The sequence below is a fragment of the Rhinolophus ferrumequinum genome, chromosome 2 (genome assembly GCF_004115265.2).
Source record: "Rhinolophus ferrumequinum isolate MPI-CBG mRhiFer1 chromosome 2, mRhiFer1_v1.p, whole genome shotgun sequence".
In the NCBI taxonomy this organism is placed as follows: domain Eukaryota; kingdom Metazoa; phylum Chordata; class Mammalia; order Chiroptera; family Rhinolophidae; genus Rhinolophus; species Rhinolophus ferrumequinum.
This window is the reverse complement of record NC_046285.1, coordinates 30,530,373-30,554,414: the sequence shown is the minus strand read 5'-3', so window position 1 is coordinate 30,554,414 and position 24,042 is coordinate 30,530,373. Positions and strand designations below refer to the sequence as shown.

General features: G+C 35.5%; 1 protein-coding gene across 6 annotated transcripts in view; it reads left to right on the top strand.

Moving 5' to 3' along the window:
• The window catches only part of SENP7 (SUMO specific peptidase 7), a 128,412-nt gene that overhangs the window by 30,383 nt on the left and 73,987 nt on the right, over positions 1–24,042 (top strand). The gene's annotated exons all lie outside the window — the stretch shown is intronic.

Below are 24,042 nucleotides of genomic sequence, written 5' to 3'. Positions count from 1 at the left end.
ATTACCACAACTTTTAAAATGTAAGGATTAACTTCAGTGGCCTCTAAGGTTCCTTGCAAGCTCTAACCTTCTGTGATTCTGTCATTTTAACTCCTTTTATTTGTTAGTTTGGAACATCTTGATAAGATTTAGCTGATAATGCAAGAGTTACATATAGACATTATAATGCTTGGTTTATCATTTGTGGTCTGCAGTCAAAAACATGCTCCATTTAGCAACTGTTTTCCTGTAGTCATAGTATTAATGCATTATGGTTATACTGGAATTAAATATTCAGGGGATTCAGATTGCCATTATCAGAAGGAACTTAGAGCATTTCAGGGTTGGACATCAGTAAATGATTAGAAAGTTGTTATTTTACAAAAGGCTGTTGAAATTTTAAATTTTCTTTTAGAATAGTAATGAATAAAAAGTGACAACAGCAAGGTAAACTTTCCCGTTGTTGGGAGATCACACAAAATAGAAGACCACTTCTTGGGTTTATGTCAGAGTACTCTATTAGCTACTTACCGTATTTTGCCATGTATAATGTGCACTTTTTTGCCCAAATTTGTGAGAGAAAAATAAGGATGCGCATTATACACGGGTACTAAAAAATTAAAACAAAATATTTTTTTCTGTGAAAGTTTGGGCCAAAAATGTGGGTGCACATTATACACGGGAGCACATTGTAAATGGCAAAATACGGTAGTCGTCTTGTTTGTAGAAAATACAAAAAACGTATCCGTGACTCCACAGAAGTTTATATACCTCCTGACCTTCTACCATACGAGGGATAAATTGTAAAGGTGAATAGGGCAGCTCTCTAGATGCAATGATTTTGTTTTGAGCCTCAGAATAGCCATGAACTCAACTTATAGACTTGGTTTCTCCAAAGATTGTTATGATTATATCAGAAGTTATATTTGATCTGAGAGATGGAGTGATAGAAGTAGAGGAATCATATTTTTTAATTAAAAAAAAATAAACATTTTTCTGAGGGTTTGCATGCATAAGGTTGTTTTATTTTATGGGAGAAATACCCTAAAAACCTTGCATACTTCAAAATTTATATCATTCAAGTCTCATTTTCCCATAAGAGTTCTTGTAAAGTGGTGGGAACAGGTTTTTTGAGCATATCAATCTATTATTATTGTAACGTATTATTCCTTTAATATTACCTTTTAATTTCCAGGCATTATCTCTAATATCTAATATTTTCTAGTTTGTTATTTCCTAAATTATCAGCCTAGCATAAAGTGGCAATTGTTTAGCTTTCCTTATAGAGTTTACCACATCTTACTTCTATTCCAAGGGTACTGATTTTCAGGCTTGTTATGTGCATTAGAACTATGATGTCCACTTAATGACATTGTTAGAGGATAAAAGAAGATTTTAAAATTTAGTAGCAGTGGATATTGAAGTAAAAGCACAGCAGTGATTAAAATTACCGTGTTTTAAAAACACAGAAAGAACACTGTTGTTAACATGGTCCTGACAAAGGAAGGTGGATGATTCTTTTTATTGGTCAAAGTAATGCAACCAGTAGGCAATAGTGTAAGCAGCTTTATAGTTTACTCAGCTAGCCAGCTTTGGAATAATACAATGTGATTTTTGACATATTTTTAAAATTTGGAGGGCTTTGTATTATTTCAAAAGCTGTGCCTGGAGTAATACTTTATTATTAATAGCTATATTGCGTTAATTTAAATTCACAAAGTTAAAATGTTCATAAGATGCTTCTGCATTGTTTTTGAGGAAATGTACTTGCATATTTAAAAGTGGGATTTTTTTTTTGAATAATATCTAATGTATGGTTGGGAGGACTTGACCAAATCCTAGTGACATAAGCTTAGGAAAGAGACTATACTTTAAACTGGTTTTTCTCTAGCTTTACTAAAGGTTCTGGTGCTTTTGATTCTTAAGCATTTTCTACATCTTCTACCTACTAGTTTCAGGTGGGTGAAATGTTTGGGATGGTTAGAATGTCTGGAAGCAGAGGTGGGATAGAACATGATGAGTTGCTTGGATGAAATTTGGTTGTGAGAGTTAAATTAATAGGCAGAGTTAGGAAGTGACTTTGTTAAAAAAAAGTAAATAGGGATGGGAAATTGTCATGTATTTGTTTCATGGTACAAGGGGCATGTGTTCATGTTTTTGTAAAATTCTCTTGGGTGGATCGAGTATTTTTAGACAAGAACCAATTTGGCTTACTTATTCTCCTGGAATTTTTTTCCCCCTCTATTGATACCATTTTTACTACCAATGAGCTTATAGAATTTGTACTTACGGACTTAGTTCTCTGGTAACATAACGTTCTTATCAAGTCACTATTCTTCCTACCCCACTAATTATTCCTTTTGGAATATCAATAATAGAATACATGACTCATATTATGAGGCTGGATCTGAATACCCTCTGTAATTATGGCAGCTAACATCTATCAAGTGCTTACATACCAGGCAGTAGGTTAAACCTGAATTATCTCAATTTTCACAGGTCTGTGAGATATAAATAGTATTGGCCTTATTTCACAGAAGAGGACATTTAGTTCTAATTCATTATAATGTGGAGGTATATTGTTAGTATGTCTATGGAAAAGCTATTTCAATATTACTAGATTTAATTTTTTTGTTTTAATCACATATATTACTGAGTTCTGCTAGACTATCTGAAACATTTCATAAATTGCTAGTCTGTACAGGGAAGTAAAAGCAAAAAAAGAGAAATATATCTGGAGAGGAGAAAAAAATCCCTTTGTATTTGCATTACTTTAGAACCTCTAATCCTATCTACTGTGTTTGATCTCATTTTTGAAGATCACAGTACCTTTCAGTGTCCTAAAAAAAATTAACAGTTTTGTTGCAATGTAACTTACATACTTTAAAATTCATCCATTTAAGTCTATAATATTAGTACATTTACAGAGTTGCACAACCATCACCACAATCTGAATTTTTGAACATTTCCTTCCTTCCTCTCTTTCCCCAAAAACTGTATGTGGTCTCACTTATAGCCCAAGGCAACCACTAATCTTTTAGCGGTCTATAGATTTGGGTCTTTTGGGTATTTTTTATGAATGAAATCATACAATATGCTGTTTTGTATCTAGCTTCTTTCACTGAGCATAATGTTTTCGAGGTTTATGTCGTAGCATGTATTAGTATTTTGTTTTTGTTGCTGAATAACATTCCATTGTATGGGTATTTGTTGTTTATCCATTCACTACTTAATGGACATTTAGGTTGTTTGTACTTTTTGGCTATTGTGAATAATATTGCCATAATAAACATTCCTGTTCAAGTTTTTGTGTGGATCTATGTTTTAATTTCTCTTGGGATTGAAATTAAAATGTTAAACTTTTTTCCAAAACAGCTCTACCATTTTACATTCTCATTGGCAATATGTGAGGTTTCCAATTTTTCCACATCCTTACCAATACTTATTTTCCCTGATTCCTTCCCTTTCTTTCTTCCATAGATGTCCTGCTGGATGTGAAACAGTATCTTGTTGTGGTTTTGATACGAATTTCCTAATGATATTGACTATTTTTTCATGTGCTTTTTGGTCATTTGTGTATCTTCTTTGGTGATATGTCTATTTATAGCTGTTGCCCATTTAAAAATTGAATTGTTTATCTTTCTGTTGTTGAGTTGTAAGAGTCCTTTATATGAAGTGTGATCAAACAATACGGTGAATGTTTAAATAAAAAAAAAAATTTGTTACAGTAAAAGACACATTGCCATTAATCCTCCTTAAAATACTCCTCCTCTCTTCAAACACACTTATCCCATTGTTCCTGCCACTTTCTGAAGTAGTTCTGGGAGTCCTCTTTGGTGAGTGTCTTTAGTTGTGCTGTCATAGCTGCCTTGATGTCCTGAATCATTTTGACTTTGGGGAAGAGCCAGAAGTCACATGGTGCCAGAGCCGGTGAATAAGGTGGATGAGGACACACTAATGTTTTATTTGACAGAAATTGCTATACCAGAAGCAGTGTGTGACACAGAGTGTTGTCATGATGGAGGATGATTTACAGCACACTTTAAAACACACTTTCTCTCAACTGTAGCTCACACTTGATTGACTGCACTGAACAAGTGGAAACTTGTCTCACACTGTTAACTAAGGTTCGACATGCTGCTTCCCGTATTGAAGGTCCCTGCTATTTCGTTGGATGGCATTCGGCAGCAGCATTCTCCGTATTTTGTGATCACAACAGAAAGGCTCCGTGTCATACATCGCTTTTGGTATGGCAATTTCTGTCAAATAAAAACATTACAGTGTGTCTACATTCACCTTATTCACTGTATTTGGCACCGTGCAACTTCTGCCTCTTCCCCAAAGTCAAAAGGACCATGAAAGGTAAACGTTTTGAACCAATTCAGGACATAGAGGCCATCAGGCCGTAGAGGCCACCACGACAGCACAACTAAAGACACTCACAGAAGAGGACTTACTAGAACTGCCTCATAAAGTGGCAAAAATGATGGGATAAGTGTGTTCAAAGTGAAGGGGAGTATTTTGAGGAGTATTAATGGCAATGTATCTTTTACTGTAATAATTTTTTTATTCAAACATTGACTGATTTTTTTAATCACACCTCAAGTATTCTCATACTAGTCCTTATCAAATATGATTTGCAAATATTTTCTCTCATTCAGCTTTTCACTTTTTTGATGATGTCCTTTGAAGCATAGAAGTTTTTTTCATTTTGAAGTCCCACTTATCTATTTTTCTTTTGTTGTTGTGCTTTTGTTGTCATATTTTAAGAATCAGTGGCCTAATCTGAGGTCACTCCTGTGTTTCTTGTAAGTGTTTTATAGTTCTAGCTCTTACATTTGTGTCTTTTATCCATTTTGAGATATGTACTTAAATTTATGTTTTAATTTGTGATGAAAATTTGTCAAAAAATCAATTGACTGTTAAGTATAAGGGTTTATTCCTGGATTTGTAATTCTGTTTCATTGATATTCGTATGTCTTTCTGTATGTCAGTACCACTGTGGTTTTTTTTTTTTTTTCTTTTAATTTTATTGGGGAATATTGGGGAACAGTGTGTTTCTCCAGGGCCCATCAGCTTCAAGTCATTATCCTTCAATCTAGTTGTGGAGGGCACAGCTCAGCTCCAAGTCCAGTTGCCGTTTTCAATCTTTAGTTGCAGGGGGCGCAGCCCACCATCCCATGCGGGAATTGAACCGGCAACCTTGTTGTTGAGAGCTCGTGCTCTAACCAACCGAGCCATCCGGCTGTTTAGTACCACTGTGTTTTGATTACTGAAACTTTGTTGTAAGTTTTGAAATTGGGAAGTCTTCCAAGTTTGTTATATTTTTCAAGACGTTTTTGGTTGTTCTGGATTCCTTGCATTTTCAGTTGAATTTTAGAATCAGGTTGTCAATGTTAACAAAAAAGGCAACAAAGATTTGATAGAGGATGTGTTGAATGTGTAGACCAATTTAGGGAGTATTGCCATTTTAGCAATATTAGGTCTTCCAATTCATGAACATGAGGTGTCTTGAAGTCCTCTTTAATAATCTTTAAGACACTGTAGTCATCAGTGTCTTAGACTTTTTTGTTAAATTTATCCTGAAGTATTTTCTTCTTTCTGATGCTGTTGTGAATGGAATTGTTGTCTTAATTTTATTTTCAGACCGTTCATTGCTAGTGTATAGAAATTCAGCTGATTTATGTATGTTGACCTTATACTCTATGACCTTGTGTAAGTCTTACTGGTTCTAAAATTTTTAGTAAGATTCCTTGGAATTTTGTATATCTAAGATCATGTCATCTGCAAATAAAGGCAGTTTGACTTCTTCCTTTCCAACTAGATGCCTTTAATTTGTTTCCCTTGCCTAATTGTTCTGGCTAGAACAGAGAGTACAATGTGAAATAGATGTGTGAGAGTAGACATCTTTGTTTTGTTTTGTTCCCACTCGCAGAGGGAAAGCATCAGTCTTTTCACCATTAAGTATGAAGTTAGCTATTGGTTTTTCATAGATGCCCTGCTATGTTTGTGTCCCCTAAAAATTCATGTGTTGAAATCTTTTTTTTTTTAATTAAAGTTTATTGGGGTGATAATTGTTAGTAAAGGTACCTAGGTTTCAGGTGTTCAATTCTGTATTTCTTCATTTATATATCACATTTTGTGTTCACCACCCAGACATGTGTTGAAATCTTAATGCCCAACGTGGTGGTATTTGGAGGTGGGGTCCTTGGGGAGGTGTTTAAATCATGGGGTTGGAGCCCTCATGAATGGGATTAGTGCTCTTATAAAAGAGGCCCCACAGAGCTTCCTAGTCCCATGTGAGGACAGAGTAGAAGTTGGCAGTCTACACCTCGGTAGGAGGCCTTCGCTAGAACCCACCATGTTGCCTGGTACCCTGAACTTGGACTTCTCAGCTTCCAGATTGTGAGAAGTCAGTACTTGTTTGTAAGCTGCCCAGTCTATGGTATTTTATTATAGCAAAAGAACAACACTGCCTACGACTGAACTGCCAAGACATGCCCTTTTTAATGTTGAGTAAGTTAACGTTCTATTTCTAATTTGTTGGAGGCTTTTTATCAGGCATGTGTGTTGGATTTTGTCAAATGCCTTTTGTGCATTTATATCATGTAATTTGTATTCTTTATTAAAATAATGTATTACATAAATTGATTTTTAGATTTTAAACCAACTTTTCATTCCTGGGATAAATCCCACTGAATCTGCTTTATAATCTCTTATTTGTCGCTAAAATCAATTTACTAAGATTTTGTTAAGGATGTTTATGTTTGTATTCAGAAGGGAAATTTGTCTGTAGTTTTCTTATGTTGTCTTTGTCTGGCTTTGGTATAATACTGGCTTTATAAAATGAGTTGGAAAATGTTCTCTTCTTTTGTTTTCTGTTTGGAGGTGTTTGGAGGATTGGTATTAATTCGTCTTTAACTGTTTGGTAAAATTCACCAGTGAAGCCATCTGGTAATTAGCCTTGTGTGAAGTTTTCAAATTACCCCTGTTCAAAGAAAGCATCCGAGGAGCTGGTTTGGGAAGCGAGGGTTTTTTGAATACTTGATATGCTAATCATCATTTGAATTTCCCAGCCCCTTCAGGCCTGCTCGCTGCAAACTGGCCAGCCCCCACTAGCCAGATGACACATAGCGTTTCTCACACAGGGATTTTGTACAACTGGGATTCTCAATTCTATATACTCTGCAATGGCTAAGAAAAAGTAAAATAAAGTGAAAAGTACCCATGTGGAAAAAAAAAAAGTTTTCAAATTATATATTCAAATTTTTTCTTGTTATAGCTGTATTCAGATTTTCTATTTTTTATGAGTCAGTTTTGGTAGTTTGTGTTTTTCTAGAAATTTATGCATTTATGTTATCCAATTTGATGGCATACGTTTGTTCATAGTATTCCCTTATAATTCATTCCTATAATATTGTTAGTGATGACCATTTTTTCATTTCTGATTTTAGTGATTTGAGTCTCCACTTTTTTGTGTTCAGTCTACCTAAAGATTTGTTATTTTTGTTGATCTTTTAAAAAAACCAACTTTTGGTTTCATTAATTTTTCTCTATCGGTTTTCTATATTCTATTTTATTTGAACTAAAAAGAAAATCTTATTTTCTTTGTTCTACTTGTTTTGGACATAATTTGTGCTTTTTCTAATTCATTAAGGTGGGTGGTTAGGTTACTGATTTGAGATCTGTCTTTTCTAACAGACGCATTTACAGTTAAATTTTTTTTCATAGCACTCTGCTGTTAGCTGCATTTCATTAATTTTCTTTAATCTCAAAGGTATTTCCTAATTTCTTTCTTTCTTTTTTTCCTGGATTTTAGTCTTGTCTCCACTACTTGACTCACTGGGTGGCTTTAGATAAGTTCTGAAGCCTCTTCAAGCCTCTGTTCCCCCATCTTTAAAATGGATTTTGGTTGTCTTAAGGATTAAGTGAGATAAGTTCATGAAGCATTTAGCACAATGCCTGGCACAAAGTGGAAGTGCTCAGGAAACTTTATTGTTATTATTGTTATTACTTCTTTGCTGCCACTGCCCTTCCTTTTCCGCCTGCTTGACTGCAGCGGCCTGCATGTCCCCCTGAGGTCTGCTCCCCACATGGTTGCCGGAGTGATGTTTTTCAAATGTAAATCAGATCATGCGACTCTTCTGTTTAAATCTTTACAGTGGTCTCCTGTTACATTTATCTTTACTAAGTTTTATGTACACTTATTCCATCAGTTATTGAGAGAGGTATGTAAATGTGGATTTGTCTATTTCTGCTATTTTGTAAATTTTTAAAAATTTTTTGTTTTAGATATTTTGAAGCTATGTTATTAGGTACCTACAAATTTAGAACTCATAAATCTTCCTGGGGGAATCTACCCTTTTGTCATTCTTTAATATGCTTCTTTTTTATTCATTCATTCATTTATTTATTAGATTCAGGTGCATAAAACAAAGTAATAGTTACACATTTATCATTTATATCCCCCACACTATGTCAGTCCCCCTCCCCCATCCACTATCCCTCTGACATCGCACACAGCCATTACGTTTCCTATTCCTAATGCTGTACTCCACTTCTTGTAACTATATACGTGTGTATATATGTGTGTGTGTGTATATACATATATGTATATATATATGTGTGTGTGTGTATATATATATATACACACACACACACATATATATATACATATATGTATATATATATATATATAAACTTGTAGTTGACATTCATTATTATCCTTCTTTGTCTTTAGAAATGCTTTGTATCTTAGAGCCACAGTTCCCAAACTGTACGGAGGTGCTTGGAGGCACTGCAAACTTAAAGGGCACTTTGGGATATTTTAAATTTTCAAGGGAAAGCTATTGACATCTGTTAGATGCCATGTGAACTACATGGAGGTAGTTCACAGTTTCACATTTGATCACACTTGTATTAGGATCCTATTGCTGCATAATAAATTATCCCATCACAAGTGAAAAACATTTTGGGAAGAGAGAATGAACCCAGCAGAATGTAGACACTGAGGTACGGGGGTAAGGGAAAATTACACTATCGTAGCTTTGGTTGGGACTTTACAGATTGTGTATTTTCTAATTTCTGATAGGATTTCTCCTTTGACCCATTTATTATTAAAATGTATTGTTTAGTTTCTGTATATTTTAAAATTTCAAATATTTTCTTCTGTTTTTAATTTTTAAAAACTGAGATATAAAGGACATATAACATTATATTAATTTGTTATACAACATAGTGGTTTGATATTTGTGTATATTGGGAAATGATCACAGTAAGTCTAGTTACCATCCATTACCACATGTAGTTACGCACTTTTTTTTGTGATGAGAACTTTAAGATTTACTTTCTTAGAAGCGTTCAAATATACAATATAGTATTAACTATAGTTACCATGCTGCACATTACATCCCCATGACTTATTTGTCTGTTGTTAATTGTTATATGAATTCCATTGTGGTCTGAGAACATTTTGTATGATTTCACTTCTTGTAAGTAAATCATTTTATGGTGTAGTGTATGGTCTTTCTTGGAGAATGTTTCATGTGTTGGAGAAGGATGTGTATTTTGTTGCTTGGTTATTTTTGTTGCTTTGTTGCTTGGAGTGTTCTGTGTTTGTTAGATTTAATCAGTTGAGAGCATTCTTTAAGCCTTCCGTAGCCTTGCTGATTTTCTATCCAGTTGTTTTATCCATTACTAAGATTGAACTATTGCTGAATTGTCAATTTTTCCCTTCTATTTTGTCAGGTTTTACTTAATGTATTTTTGTGGTCTTGTTATTAGGCATATGTGTATTTATAATTGATGTTTCTTCCTGAGGAATTAATCTTTTTTTCAGAGCAATGTCCCTTATTGTCTGTACTAATGATTTTTTTTTTCCCTCTAAAGGCTATTTTATCTAGTACTAATGTAGCCAATCTACCTGTCTTATGATTGCTGTTTGCCTGCTATACCTTTTTCCATTCTTTTATTTTGAACCTATGTATTTCTTTGAATCCCAAGTGTGTCTCTTGTTGAGAGCCTATGGTTGGATCTTGTCTCGTCTGTTTGGTCTGCTATAACAAAATACCATAGACGAGGTGGCTTATAAACAGCAAACATTTATTTTTCATAGTTCCGGAGGCTGGGAAGTCCAGGATCATGGCACTGGCAGATTCAGTGACTGCTGAGGGCTTCTGGTTCATAGATAGCCATCTTTTCTCTGTCCTCATAGAACAGAAGGGGTCTCTCTGGAGCCTGTTAATCCCATTCATGATGCCTCATGACCGTATCACCTCCCAAAGACCCCACCTCTTAATACCATCACTCGGGTAGGATATCAACATACGAACTTTTTGGGGAAACAAACATTTATAACATAGTAGATCTTGATTTTTTTTCATCTACTTGGACAGTCTCTGCCTTTTGATTTGTTTGTTTAATCCTTTCACATCTCATGTGAATCAAAGTGTCTGCAGGGCTATGCTTCCTCTGAAGGCGTTAGGGAAGGATTGCTCCATGTCTCTTTTCCATCTTCTTTAGACATTACTTGTCTTTTAGACGCATCACTGCAGTCCTCTGTATTTACATGTTTTCATTGTGTGTCTTCACCTAGTCTTCCCCCTGTGTATGTCTGTCTCTTTGTGTAATATTCTGTTTTGTAAAGCCACCAGTCATAATGTATTAAGGCCTAATCTGTTGACCTGATTTTAACATGTTTAGTGTAGAGATAATATTTCCAAATAAAGTAACACTTTGAGGTAATGGAGGTTAAGACTTTAGAATGTCTTTTTTGATTCAACCTATAGCAGACCTTGAAATGGGAGAGAAATTGAGCCCTTTTGGGATCAGTATTTTGTTTTTTAAGGAAATGAACTTACAATCTCTCAATTTCCGTTTTCTCATTGTTTATTACTTCTTAAAAATCCATTTCTACCTCAGTGACATGTAAATGAGTATTTGTTGTTTTGTAATACCTTATTTTGTGTGTGTGTGTATTGGTTCTGGTTATAGAACTATTCAGGTTTGCTATTTATTCTTTTTTAAAAAAATCAACTTTATTGGTATATCATAGAACAACATGTATCAATTTTAATTAAAAATTTTTATGATTTTTGCAGATGTATTTCTTTTTTTATTATGGTAAAATGGACATAACATAAAATTTACCATCTCAACCATTTTAAGTATATAGTTTAATGGTGTTAAAAACATTTACAGTGTTGTGCAAACATTATCACCATCCATCTCGAGAACTCTTTTTATCTTGTAATATGGAAACGAACCGTTAAACAATAACTCCCGATTTTCCCTTTACGCCTCAGCTCCTAGGAACCACCATTCCACTTTCTATTATCTGCGAATTTGACTGCTATACCTGTATAAGTCATATAAGTGGAATCATTCAGTAATTGTCCTTTTATAGTTAGCTTATCTCATTTAGCATAAAGTCCCCAAGATTGATCCATGTCGTGACATGTCAGAATTTCCTTTCTTTTTAGGCTGAGGTATTACTCAGTTATTATTCATTTTATATTTGGGTTGCTTCTACATTTTCGTTATTGTGAATAACGCTGCTATGAACATGGGTGTACAAGTATTTCGTTGAGACCCTGCTTTCAACTCTTTGGGGTATATGCCCTGAAGTGGAATTGCTGGATCATTTAGCAATTCTGTTTTTAATTTTTTGAGGGACCACCATATTATTTTCCATAGCAGCTGCACCATCTTACATTGCCACCAACAGTGCACAAGGTTCTAATTTCTGTACATCTTCATCAACACTTGATAATTTTTTTCTTTGTTTTCAAGAATTCGTTCGTTTTTTGTTTTGCTTCTGTTTTTTATTATTTTACAAATATTTTTTTACTGTGACATTTCAGTTGACATTCAATATTAGTTTTAGGTGTACAGCATAGTGGTTAGACATTTATGTAATTTATGAAGTGATTCCCCCGTTAAGTCTAGTACCCCCCTGACAGCATACATAGTTATTATAGTATTACTGACTATATTCCCTGTGCTGTACCTTACATCCCCGTGCCCATTTTATAACTGCCAATTTGTACTTCTTAATCCTTTCAACTTTTTCACCTAACCCCCAAGCCCCTTCCCATATGGCAAACATCGATTTGTTCTCTGTATCTGTGAGTCTGTTTTGTCTGTTCCTTTATTTCGTGATTTGGATTCCGCATACGAATATAAGTAAAATCATATGGTATTTGTCTTTCTCTGTCTGACTTACTTCATGTAGCATAATACTCTCTAGGGCCATCCATGTTGTCACAAGTGGTAAGATTACATTTTTTGTATGACTGAATAATATTCCATTGTATGTATGTACCACATCTTCTTTATCCAACCATCTATCGATGGACACTTGGGTCTTGTTTTCTTATCCATTGAGTCACCCTATGTCTTTTGAATACAGCATTTAATCTATTTACATTTAAAGTTATTATTGATAGATATGTAGTTATTGTCATTTTATTATTCATATTTTGATCTTCTTGTTCTTTTTTTTATCCCTTTAACATTTCTTACAATACTGGTTTGGTGATGATGAAGTCCTTTAGCTTTTTCTTGTCTGGGAAACTCTTTATCTGTCCTTCGATTCTAAATGATAGCCTTGCCGGGTAGAATGATCTTGGTTGTAGGTCGTGGCTTTTCATCACTTTGAATATTTCCTGCCAATCCCTTGTGGCCTGCAAAGTTTCTGTTGAGAAATCAGCTGACAATCTTAGGGGAGCTCCCTTGTAGGTAAGTAACTGCTTTTCTCTTGGCTGCTTTTTAGATTCTCTCTGTCTTTAACCTTTGGCATTTTAATTATGATGTGTTTTGGTGTGGCCTCTTTGAGTTCATCTTGTTTGGGACTCTATACATGGCATGAACTTGTATATCTATTTCTTTTGACAGGATAGGTATGTTTTCCATCATTATTTCTTCAAACAGGTTTTCAGTTCCCTGCTCTCTCTCTTTTCCTTCTGTTACCCCTATAATGCTAATGTTGTTATGCTTAATGTTGTCTAGAGATTTCTTAAACTATCCTCATTTTTACTTTTATTCTTTTTTTTTTTCTGCTGTTCTGATTGGGTGTTTTGTGCTACCTTATATTCCAAATTGCTGATTTGATCCTCTGCTTCATCTAATCTGCTGTTGATTCCACCTAATGTATTCTTCATTTCAGTTATTGTATTCTTTATTTCTGACTGGTTCTTTTTTTTTTTTGTATGTAACAAACCAGTTTTCCTTATAAAGATGCTTAAAAATTAAAGGGAGGGATAAAGAAAGGTAAATCATACCAATGCAATAAAAGAAAGTTGGAGTGGCTATATTTCAGATTGAGCAGAATTCAGAGCAAGGAAAGTCATTATATATAAAGAGGAGTATTACATAATGTTAAGTGACCAATTCTCTAAAAAGATGCAACAAATCTTGATGTGTATACACCTAATAAAGTATGTGAGATAAAAAAATGATAAAATTTCAAGGAGAAATATATATTATTATAGTCATTGATATGAACACTGCTCTATCAGTAATGAACAGCTCTTACAGGCAGAAAATCAGTAAGGACATAAGTGAACTCAGTAGCACCATCAATCAACGGGATCTAATTGTCATTTATAGACTACTTTATCCAGCAGCATCAGAATACGTGTTCTTCTCAAGCTCACATGGAAGTTCACCAAGATAGACCACATTCTGAGACATAAAACACAACTTAATAAATTTAAAAGATTAAAAATCATACACTGTATCTTAGACCATAATGGAATTAAACTAGGTATTAAGAACAACAACAAAAATATGTGGAGAACCCCAAAATATCTGGAGATTAAAAGACACACTTAAAAATAACATTAGTCAAAGACTAAATCTGAATAAAAATAAATTTTAAAATATCTGAACTACATGGTAATGAAAACAAAACATCAAAATTTGTGGGATATATTATCACACAATGTGAAATATGTATTATATATTATAGAAATGTGCACTTGAAATCTATATAATTCTAACCATTGTCATCCCAATAAATTTAATTAAAAAAATTGTGGGGTACAGCAAAAACATTACTTAGAGGGGAATTTATATGAGTGAGTGCATAAATGGAAGAGAGATCCAAATCAATAATCTAAGCTTCTACCTTAGAAAACTCAAAAAAGATGAGCAAATTAAATCTAAAGTAAGCATAATACATAATAAAATAGAGCAGATATCAATAAAAATTAAAAACAAGAAATCAGTAGAGAAAATCAGCAAAACCAATGTTGGTTCTTTAAAAAGCTCAATGAGCCTTTAGCCAGGCAACTGGAAAAAAAAAAAGATCACACAAATTGCTAATATCAGAAATTAAACAGGAAACATTACTATAGATCCCATGGAATTTTAGAACAAAATACTGAGGCACTGAACAATTCTATGTTCATAAATTTGTAAACCTAGACGAAATGGCCCACTCCCTTGAAAGACACAATCTGCAAAAATTGCAGAAGAAACAGAGAACCTTAATAGACCTTAATCTAAATTCAAAGCAACTCAATCAATAATTAACCCTCTGAAACAGAAATCACCAGATCCTGATAGTTTCACTGGTGAATTCTACCATACATTTGAAAACGAAATTATACCAATACTTTATAATCTCTTCTGGAAGATAAAAAAGGGAATACTTCCTAACTCATTCTATGAGGCCAGCATTACAATAACATCAACACCATACAAAGACATTGCGAGAAGAGAAGCTCCAGGCCAATACTTCTCATGAACATAGGTGCAAAAATACTCAAGAAAAAATTAGCAAATTGAATCCACCAATGTATAAAAAAAGAATTAGACATTACGACCAAGTGGGGTTTATTCTGGTGTGCAAGACTGGTTCAACACTTAAAATCGAGTAATATGATTGTATTGCATCAACAGGCTAAAGAAGAAAAGTACATGATCATATCAATATATGCAGAAAAAAAGCAATTGTCAAAATTCAAAATCCATTCATAATAAAAATTAAAAAAAAAAACATCCAGCAAACTAGGAATAGAGGGAACTTTGTCAACTTGATGAAAAACATCTACAAAAAACCTACAGCTGGGCCTGCCCGGTGGCTCAGGCGGTTGAAGCTCTGTGCTCCTAACTCCAAAGGCTGCTGGTTCGATTCCCACATGGGCCAGTGGGCTCTCAACCACAAGGTTGCTGGTTCAACTCCTCGAGTCCCGCAAGGGTTGGTGGGCTCTGCCCCCTGCAACTAAGATTGAACACGGCACCTTGAGCTGAGCTGCTGCTGAGCTCCCAGATGGCTCAGTTGGTTGGAGCGCGGGCTGTCAACCACAGGGTTGCCAGTTCAATTCCTTGAGTCCCACAAGGGATGGTGGGCAGTGCCGCCTGCAACTAGCAACAGCAACTGGACCTGGAGCTGAGCTGCGCCCTCTACAACTAAGACTGAAAGGACAACTTGAAGCTGAATGGCACCCTCCACAACTAAGATTGAAAGGAAAACAACTTGACTTGGAAAAAAGTCCTGGAAGTACACACGGTTCCCCAATAAAGTCCTGTTCCCTTTCCCCAATAAAATCTTTAAAAAAAAAAAATTGAAAAAACAAACAAACCTACAGCTAACATCATATATAGTGGTGAGAAAGTAAAACCTTTCCTACTAAAATGAGAAACAAGGCAAGGATGTCCTCTTGCACCTCTTTTCTTCAACATTGTACTGGAAGTCCCAGCAAATGCAATATGACAATGAAAAGAAATAAAAGGCATACAGATTGTCCTGATTCTTTTTTTTATGGCTTCTCTGTCATTTTTTATGCTTAATATCTCTTTGTTGAAGTTCTCACTGAGTTCATCTGTTCTTCCCCTAAGTTCATTGAATATCCTTATAACCGGTGTTTTAAACTCTGCATCTGGTAAATTGCTTGTCTCTCTCTATTTCTTTTTCTGGAGTTTTTTCCTGTTTGTTTTCATTTGGGATATGTTTCTTTGTCTTTTCATTTTCGCTGCCTCCTTGTTTGTTTCTACATACCAGGGAAATCTGCTGCATCTCCCAGTCTTGGGAGGGTGGCCTTCTGTAGTAGGTGTCCTGTGAAGCCCAGTGGTCCAGTTTCCCTGGTTACTTAAGATCCAGTGGTATCCTTGAACTTGTGTAGGTTGTGGGTTCCCTCCTATTGTATTTCAGCCTTGATTGCTGTTGGCAAATCAATGGGTGGAATTGATTCTCAGGCTGACGAGCTATGAGAACTGGCCATGACTAAAGTAGATGAGCTGTTGTGTGGGGGGCTGATTCCACAGAGTGATTTGCTGTAGCGGGTTTTTGGTGCCTGCTGAGACCACCCTTTGTTTGTGGAGCTAATTGGGTGGTGATCAGGTGTGATTTGAAACTGGGTGTGTTGGTTCTGGGGTCTCTTGGGAGGAGCTCTGGTGCAGGCCCAGGTCAGCTGCTGCCTATGTCCAGCCCAGGGAGCTACAAAGTGATCTGTGGTTGGTAGCTGCCTGTGCTGGGTATGGAAGTGCCTGGGAGAGGCTAAGCTGTGAACTGAGGTTGGCTGCCAGTAGTGCTGGGCTGGGGGCCGTTTAGCAGGAGGTACAGGACAGCCACTGTTTGTTTGGTATTTGTGGACCTTTCAGAGATTTTAGGAGAGTCCACAGTGTGGATTGAGGGTAGCCAGTTGTGAGTATCAGCCTTTTATTGGGTAACAGTGTTTTTTCCAGGACCCATCAGCTCCAAGTCAAGTCATTGTCCTTCAATCTAGATATGGAGGGTGCAGCTCAGCTCCAAGTCCAGTTGCTGTTTTTAATCTTAGTTGCAGGGGGCGCAGCCCACCATCCCATGGGGGAATCGAACTAGCAACCTTGTTGTTAAGAGCACGCGCTCTAACCAACTGAGCCATCTGGCCGCCCTCTAAATTTATTCTTGTGTTTTGATTTTTTGTAGGCTTTCTCTTTGTCAAAGTTCAGTGTGAGCTGTAAACTTAAGGTCTTCTCAGGTGTTTTTTGAGCGTGAGCCTTTTCCTATGTATTTGTGGTAACTTTCTTACTTCCCCCTTTCATGCATTACTGTTGAATGTTACAATCTTTAATGGCTGACTCCGCAAAAGGGAAAAAGAAAAATGAAGAAAAAGAGACACTAGTCCTTTAAATCTCTAAAAGTAACTTCCACCCAGACAGGTGGGTCTTGTGTGGGGAGGTGCAACCACTATGGCTGCCTTGTGTTCAAAAAGCAGGAAAAAAGTGCTTTTAAGTAAAGGTAATTACAAACTGTTTTTAGTCACAAAACTGTTGAAACCAAAGTGCATGGCATCTTTTCCAATTCCATTTCTCCAACTCTGGGTACTGACTAGATGTTCTACAGTTTAGTTCAATCCTAACATTATCTTACCTTGAGTTAGCCTCAGATCCCACAAGGTAAGGGCTCAGTCTCAGAAGACTGCACTCACTTCAGATGCCAGTTGCAAGTCCCAGGTAGTCACTAGAACTTCTGACTGACTGGCTATAAATGGGGGTCCCCATGACCCCCTCTTCACATTTGATAATTTGTTAGAATGGCTCACAAATCCCAGGAAAACACTTTCTTACATTTACAGGTTTATTATATAGGATCCAACTCAGGAACAGCCAAATGGAAGCGATACATAGGGCCAGGTATGGCTGGGGGTGTGGAGCTTTCGTGACCTCTGGGTGCGTCACCCTCCCGGCATCTTCATGTGTTCACCAGAGACAGAAACCAAATATATATTTCTCACGGTATCAGTACTAAACTATAAAACTTTTTCCTTCTCTTGCCTCTTTCTCAACCTGTCATGGTGTGTTTTATTTACATTTGTGTGTTCTAAGTACAGAAAAAGAAAAAAATTATTAGGATGAATTTTACCTTTCACCTTTATATTTATTGTGCACTGCTACTTTTATATGCAGCTGTAAGAGCATTGGACCTGTATGAGCACTTCTGAAATTATACAATTTATATTTCATAGTTTGTATATATATATTTTGTTCTTACCATAAGAGTGGAAATGTTGCACAACACTAACCCAGCTGCTTTTATTGCACTTCTCGATACATCTGCAATCTACCAACACTTTCTATCTTTGGCATACTGATTTGTAAAGAATGACTGAAAGTAAAAGGAACCGAGTTGTCTTATCATTCCGTTTCCTGCAGTGTCATCATTTTCACTGTAAGTGGTTGGCTAATACAGGGAAGTAACACCAGTAGGAAAGGATACAATAGAGTACCTTGTATATTTGTGTTTCTTAGGATGACATCTCTCTCTCTCTCTCTCTCTCTCTCTCTCTCTCTCTCCCCCGCTCTCCCCCTCTCCCTCTTCCCTTCTCTCTCCCTCCCTCCTCCCTGTGTGTGTGTGTGTGTGTGTTGGAACCACTGAATGGTCTGAATGAAAAGTGTAGCCTTTCAGGACTGTCAGTGCCTCTGCTTGCCTTGTTATCACTGTGAATCTCATTGAACTCTCATACATGGTGAGACTATCAGAATTTTTTGTTCATGAACATCTCAAATATATGTGAATGGAACAGCTGGGAATCGTGGATACACATATTAATATTATGAGTATCTTCTTAGCTCATGTGCATGCTCCATTGTACCATGAATTTCACTTACACAATACCGGTTCAAAGATGAAATTGTTAAGAATTTCAGGATAGCAGTAGCAAAGCATTACAAAAATGTGGGGCTTTGAGCTTAGGGCCCTGTATGCTGTGTGGATTACATGTTCATGAAGCTGGCTCTGGATGCAAGTGAGATACGATGGAAATGGGTACTAAGAGCAGCTTCAGACGAAAAAGATGATCATCGATAGGTGGTTAAGAAAGTTCTAGTATAGCTGAAATTAAATAGCTGTTATGGATTGAATGTGCCCCGCCCCACCCCAAATTCATATGTTTCAATCCTAATCCCCGATATGATGGTATTAGGGGCCTTTGGGAGGTGATTAAGTCATGAGGGCAAAGCCCTCATTAGTGCCCTTATAAAAGGGACCCAGAGAGCTCTGTTGTCGTTCCTGCCATGTGAGGACAGTGAGAAGAATGCTAGCCATGGATCAGAAAGTAGGCCTCACCACATATTAAGTCTGCTGATGCCTTGATTTTGGATTCCCCTAGCCACCTGGACTATGAGAAATATATGTTTGTTGTTAAGCCACCCAGTCAATGGTGTTTTTGTCATAGCAGCTTGAGTGGACGACATTATGAAAGGGGACTAGGCAGAGGTATGCAATTTATTCTGTTAACCATATGGATTGGGGATTAAAAATATTCAGTCAACTAGTGGGTTTAGTAGTACCTCAGAGTCCAAAGCAGTTAAGCATCAGTGGTTTAATTTCAAAACATCAGCTGCAGTATCTTTCTCATTCCAAAGATGCTTGTTAAAGCATTTGGCCAGTTGCTAGGTAACAAACTGATATACTCGGTATCCCACGCGACTACGGTAATAATTATTTTTTAGAGCTCTGGAAATTATTCTAATGGTTTTTCAATCCAAATTTTAGCTAAGTGTACTTGTATAAATTAACAAAAATGTTACTTATTTAATTCTTTATAATTTGGCTTTGATAAAGAACACTAATAAGGTAGACTCATTTTCTTAAGGCAATATACATACTGGGGGTGCCAAAAAAATGTATACACATTTTAAGAGTTGTTGTCTATGCTCAAGCAGTAGTTCATAATCAGAAGTGTCTGGACGCTGATGGTAACCACTTTGAGCACCTCTTGTAATTGCAGAAGTCAAATGTGACTTGTATTCATCTTTTGTTATCGGTATATATTATTACAATTAATACAGTATTTTCCTTTCTTAAAATGTGTATACATTTTTTTTGGCACCCTCTGTATTTTTGCATGTTCTTAATGGCTTTTAATTACTTTTACTGATGTATAGTTTACATATATATGAATTTTATGTGCATATTTTGGTGACAAATTTGCACGCTCATAGTACCACCACCACCACCACCACAATCTCTGGAACATCCAAAACTTCAAGTGCCCTTTCCGACTTATCCCTCAACCGACCCACTTCCAACCCCAGGCAGTCACTGATCAGCTGTGTTTTACTGTAGATCAGGTGTGTCTTCCTAGAATTGCAAATATATGAAAACACAGTATGTATATTCTTTTGTATGTGGCTTCTTTCACCAAACTAATATTTTGGAGATTTGTCCATATTGTTGGATATATCAGTAGTTCATTTCTTTTTATTGCTGAATAGTATTCCATTATATGAAAATAGTATTTTTATCTGTTGCAGAGGAAAAGCTTTTCCTTTACCCTCTTAGATTCTGTCTGGGCCTGAGAGTTAAACTGACATAAAACAGATTAACAGGAAAAATGCATACACATTTATTTAATATTTTTATGTACATACAGGAACGCTTGTAGGAAAAATGAAGACTTGAAGATGTGTTTAGGACTGAGAGCTTATATACCTTTTTAACAAAGAACGATAAATTTGTGGAGAAGCGACAAGACAAAAAAAAAGGGTTAGTGCTTCTAGGTGCAGTAAATTGTTGAAAAATGACTAGAAATATGAGAGAAACTAATGGACGATAAAGGTTATTTTAGATTTGTTTGTATAGATCTGTAGTGGTGTTGACTCCCAGTCTCCAGTGATAAAAATGTCTTCCTGGTACAGAAAGAACACCTTTCTCATGGGAAATTATATGACACACTTTTAGGTAGAAATGGGAGGTCAGACATCCCTTCCTGCAGCTGCGGTTTCTCAAGTGCCTTCAGCTCATAATAATCAATATGCCAAAGACGCTTATTTTGGGGTGTTAATGTTCTAATCCCCTTCAGCTGGACATTTGGGTTGTTTCCATTTTGCGCTACTATGAATAAAACTGCTATGAGTATTCATGTATAAGTACCTGTATAGACATGTTTTCATTTCTTTTGGGTACATACTTAGGAAATGGATTGCTGGGCCATTGAAAGTATATTTTTAACTGTGTAAGAAACTGCCAGCTTTTCCAAAAATGTGTGTGTCATTTTACATTCCCACCAGCAGTGTAGGAAACTTTTAGTTCCTTCTGAACCCTGACAACACTTGTATGGTCGGTCTCTTTTATCATCATCCCTGGTAATTGATGTGTAGTGGTATCTTACTGTGGTTTTAATTGCATTTCCCTGATGAATGATGATGTTGAGCATATTTTCATGTGCTTATTGGCATTTTGTATCTTCTTTAAAGAGTCTGTTAAAATCTTTTCTTCCTCTCTGCCTTTTTTAAACGACAAGCTTTTTTTTAAAGACCATAAGATAATATTGATGATATTGAGTACCTTTTCATGTGCATATTGGCCATTCATGTCATTTTGTGAAATGTCCAACTCTTTTGTCCATGTAGAGTGAGAAAAAAACCCTTTTTCTCTGCCTTCCTAAATTCTCTGAATGGGGTTTTACAATTTAGACTGGCAAAATACAGGTTAATCAGAGAAAAATAAACAGTTTATTAACACCTGTGGCATGCATATATGGGAGAGTAACTCAACGGAATGGTTAGAACTTGGGCTTATATAGCATCTTAACAAAGAACAATAAATTTCTAGAGAATTGACAAGACAAAGGAAAAAGGTTTGAGACTTCCAAGGATCGCAAACTGTGGGTTGGTAAATATGGGGGAAACTAATGTAAGATAAAGTTTTTTTAGTAAGGCTTGTTCTGTAGATTTCATCTCTAGGCTGATAAGAGTGTCCAGTGCTAAATAGTCACAGCTTTCTTTCAGGCAAGTGGGGGATGGACGGAGAGCGTTTATTGCCTTCTACTGTTTCTCAGTTATCTTCAGCTCAAAATAATACTTATGCCATAGTGACATATTTTGGGGTGGCATATTCGGGTTTTCTGTAACTATTTTTTGAAGGGGAAGAAATACTTTACATTAAATTACGAATACAGAAACCAATTACTACCTTCATTGTAATTGTCAGTTTACTGAACCAAAAAACAGGACTTGAAATTTGAGGATTATTTTTTTTCTGATTTCTGAATTTATTTAGCTAAGTTATATAATTAAGTCATATTTATGTATTCATTGAAAGTTTATTCAGTTTTGCTTTTTTTGAAAATTTTAACTTTAAGAAACTTCAAACTTTTATAGAATCCCTAGTATGTGCTTTTTCATAGAGAAATTAAAAAAAAAAAATTTTTCCCCCTGATATGGTTATGCTGTTTTCCTACAACTGCAAGTTTTCAAATGTGTGAAACAGTGCTACAGAGAAGACCTAGTGTATTATTTAATGGGAGTTGTAGTTTTAGACTCTAAGTACATGGATCAGTGATTATTGCCCCTTGTAAATGAAAAGTAGAATAATGGTTTATAGCTTAGAAAGAGCTATTTTGTAAACAGATAATTGGATGGTTCTGAAAAGCCTAGCTACGTACTTTAGCAGAGATAGTAAGTATATAGAATGTTGGGTTAGGTGGAGCTCTCCATTTAGCCGTCCTCTATTCTTTATTTTTACTGTAAAATATAATGCACCTACCAAAAAGATGAATAAAAGACAAGCAGTTTAGTAAATTATATATTATATTTTTTATAAGGCAAATATACTCATATAACCACCATCCTTGTACAAAATAGAAAACTATGCCAGAAATTGTCTTGTGCCTTTGCAGTTAGAACTCCTTTCCTCCCTTTTAAACTAACCTATCTCCTAGGTAACTTTCAGGGTACTACTTTCTTACTCTCTTTGAATAATGTTGTCACCTAAGTTGTGTCTCCCTAAATGTTAAGTTTAAATTTTATTTTGTCTGGTTTGAATGTTGTGTTTCATTCTCAAGTTTCTATTTCAGTATCCATAGAAATCTTACGGCATTTAAATATAGAAATTAAAAAATTTTTTACTTGAATAATTTTGGGAAAAAACACTGCTGACTTCTGTTTTAGGATATTATTAGTCAGCCAAATTACAATGAAGCCAAACATATAAACATGAAATAAGCGTTTTCCCAGAGAATCCAAATGGTTTTTTTCACTTAGAGCCACCCAATTAGAATGATTAGTAAGAACACCAGTGGTTATTTTCCAACATAAACTCTTATTTGGTCTGGGTGAATAGGAAGATGACTTTTCCCAATATTGGATATTTTTAATTAAAATTACCATTGGGATAATAATTTCCCAAATAATTTAGCAAATTACTAATAGTCAATAGTTTTCCCAGTAGACTAAAAGTATACTTTATATATTCTTAAGATTTTATAAATATTTTCATTTGATCCTTTAGAATTTTGAGTTGTACAGTTGTAAAACCTTGTAAAAGAATAGTTTAATATCCTGAATGCAAAAAATACATATTCATTTCACTTGTCAATTGATAGGTTTTGGCTATGTAAACCTGAGCTGTTTACCATTCTTCAAAAAAAATTAGTTGACATCTGTCTTTACATAAATAGTACTTGCTTAGTATAGAGAACAAATGAAGACAAGTAGAAAACAGAAAAAAACCGATGTTCAGCCATCCTTAAAATTTAAAATAGAATATTTTAAGAGACTAATAATATTGCATTAAATGGCTTTATCGTGGTTTACTTAACTATTCTGCTGTTAATGAGCATTTAAGTTTGCTTTTGGTTTGTTGCTTTTATAAATAATACCATGGTGAATAACTTTTCCCCGCTTCTTGGGTAACTTCCCCCCCCCAAATGTCATACTTTTCTTGGTACAGGATTTCAGACATGGAATTATTTTGATGAGAATGTAACGCTCATATATCCTTCATCTAGATTTACCAGTTATTAACATGTTCACACATCTGCCTTCTCTCAGTCTCTTTTCAGAAATGTATATAACTGCATATTACATATACATAAACACATATATTGCATATTTTGGGGGAGCCATTTGAAAGTAAGTTGCAGACATCAAGGCACTTTGACTCTGAATACTTCAGCCTATATTTCCTAAGAGCCAGGACATTCTCTTAACAGGCCTTAACACAGTCAAACAACTTGTAGCTGAGCTCAAATTGAACCATGCTTGGAGGCACATCAAAATCAAAGGGTAAGTGAAATGAATGGTACAGGACATGAAAATCAATCGAGCATGAAAGGAAAGCTCCCAACATACAAA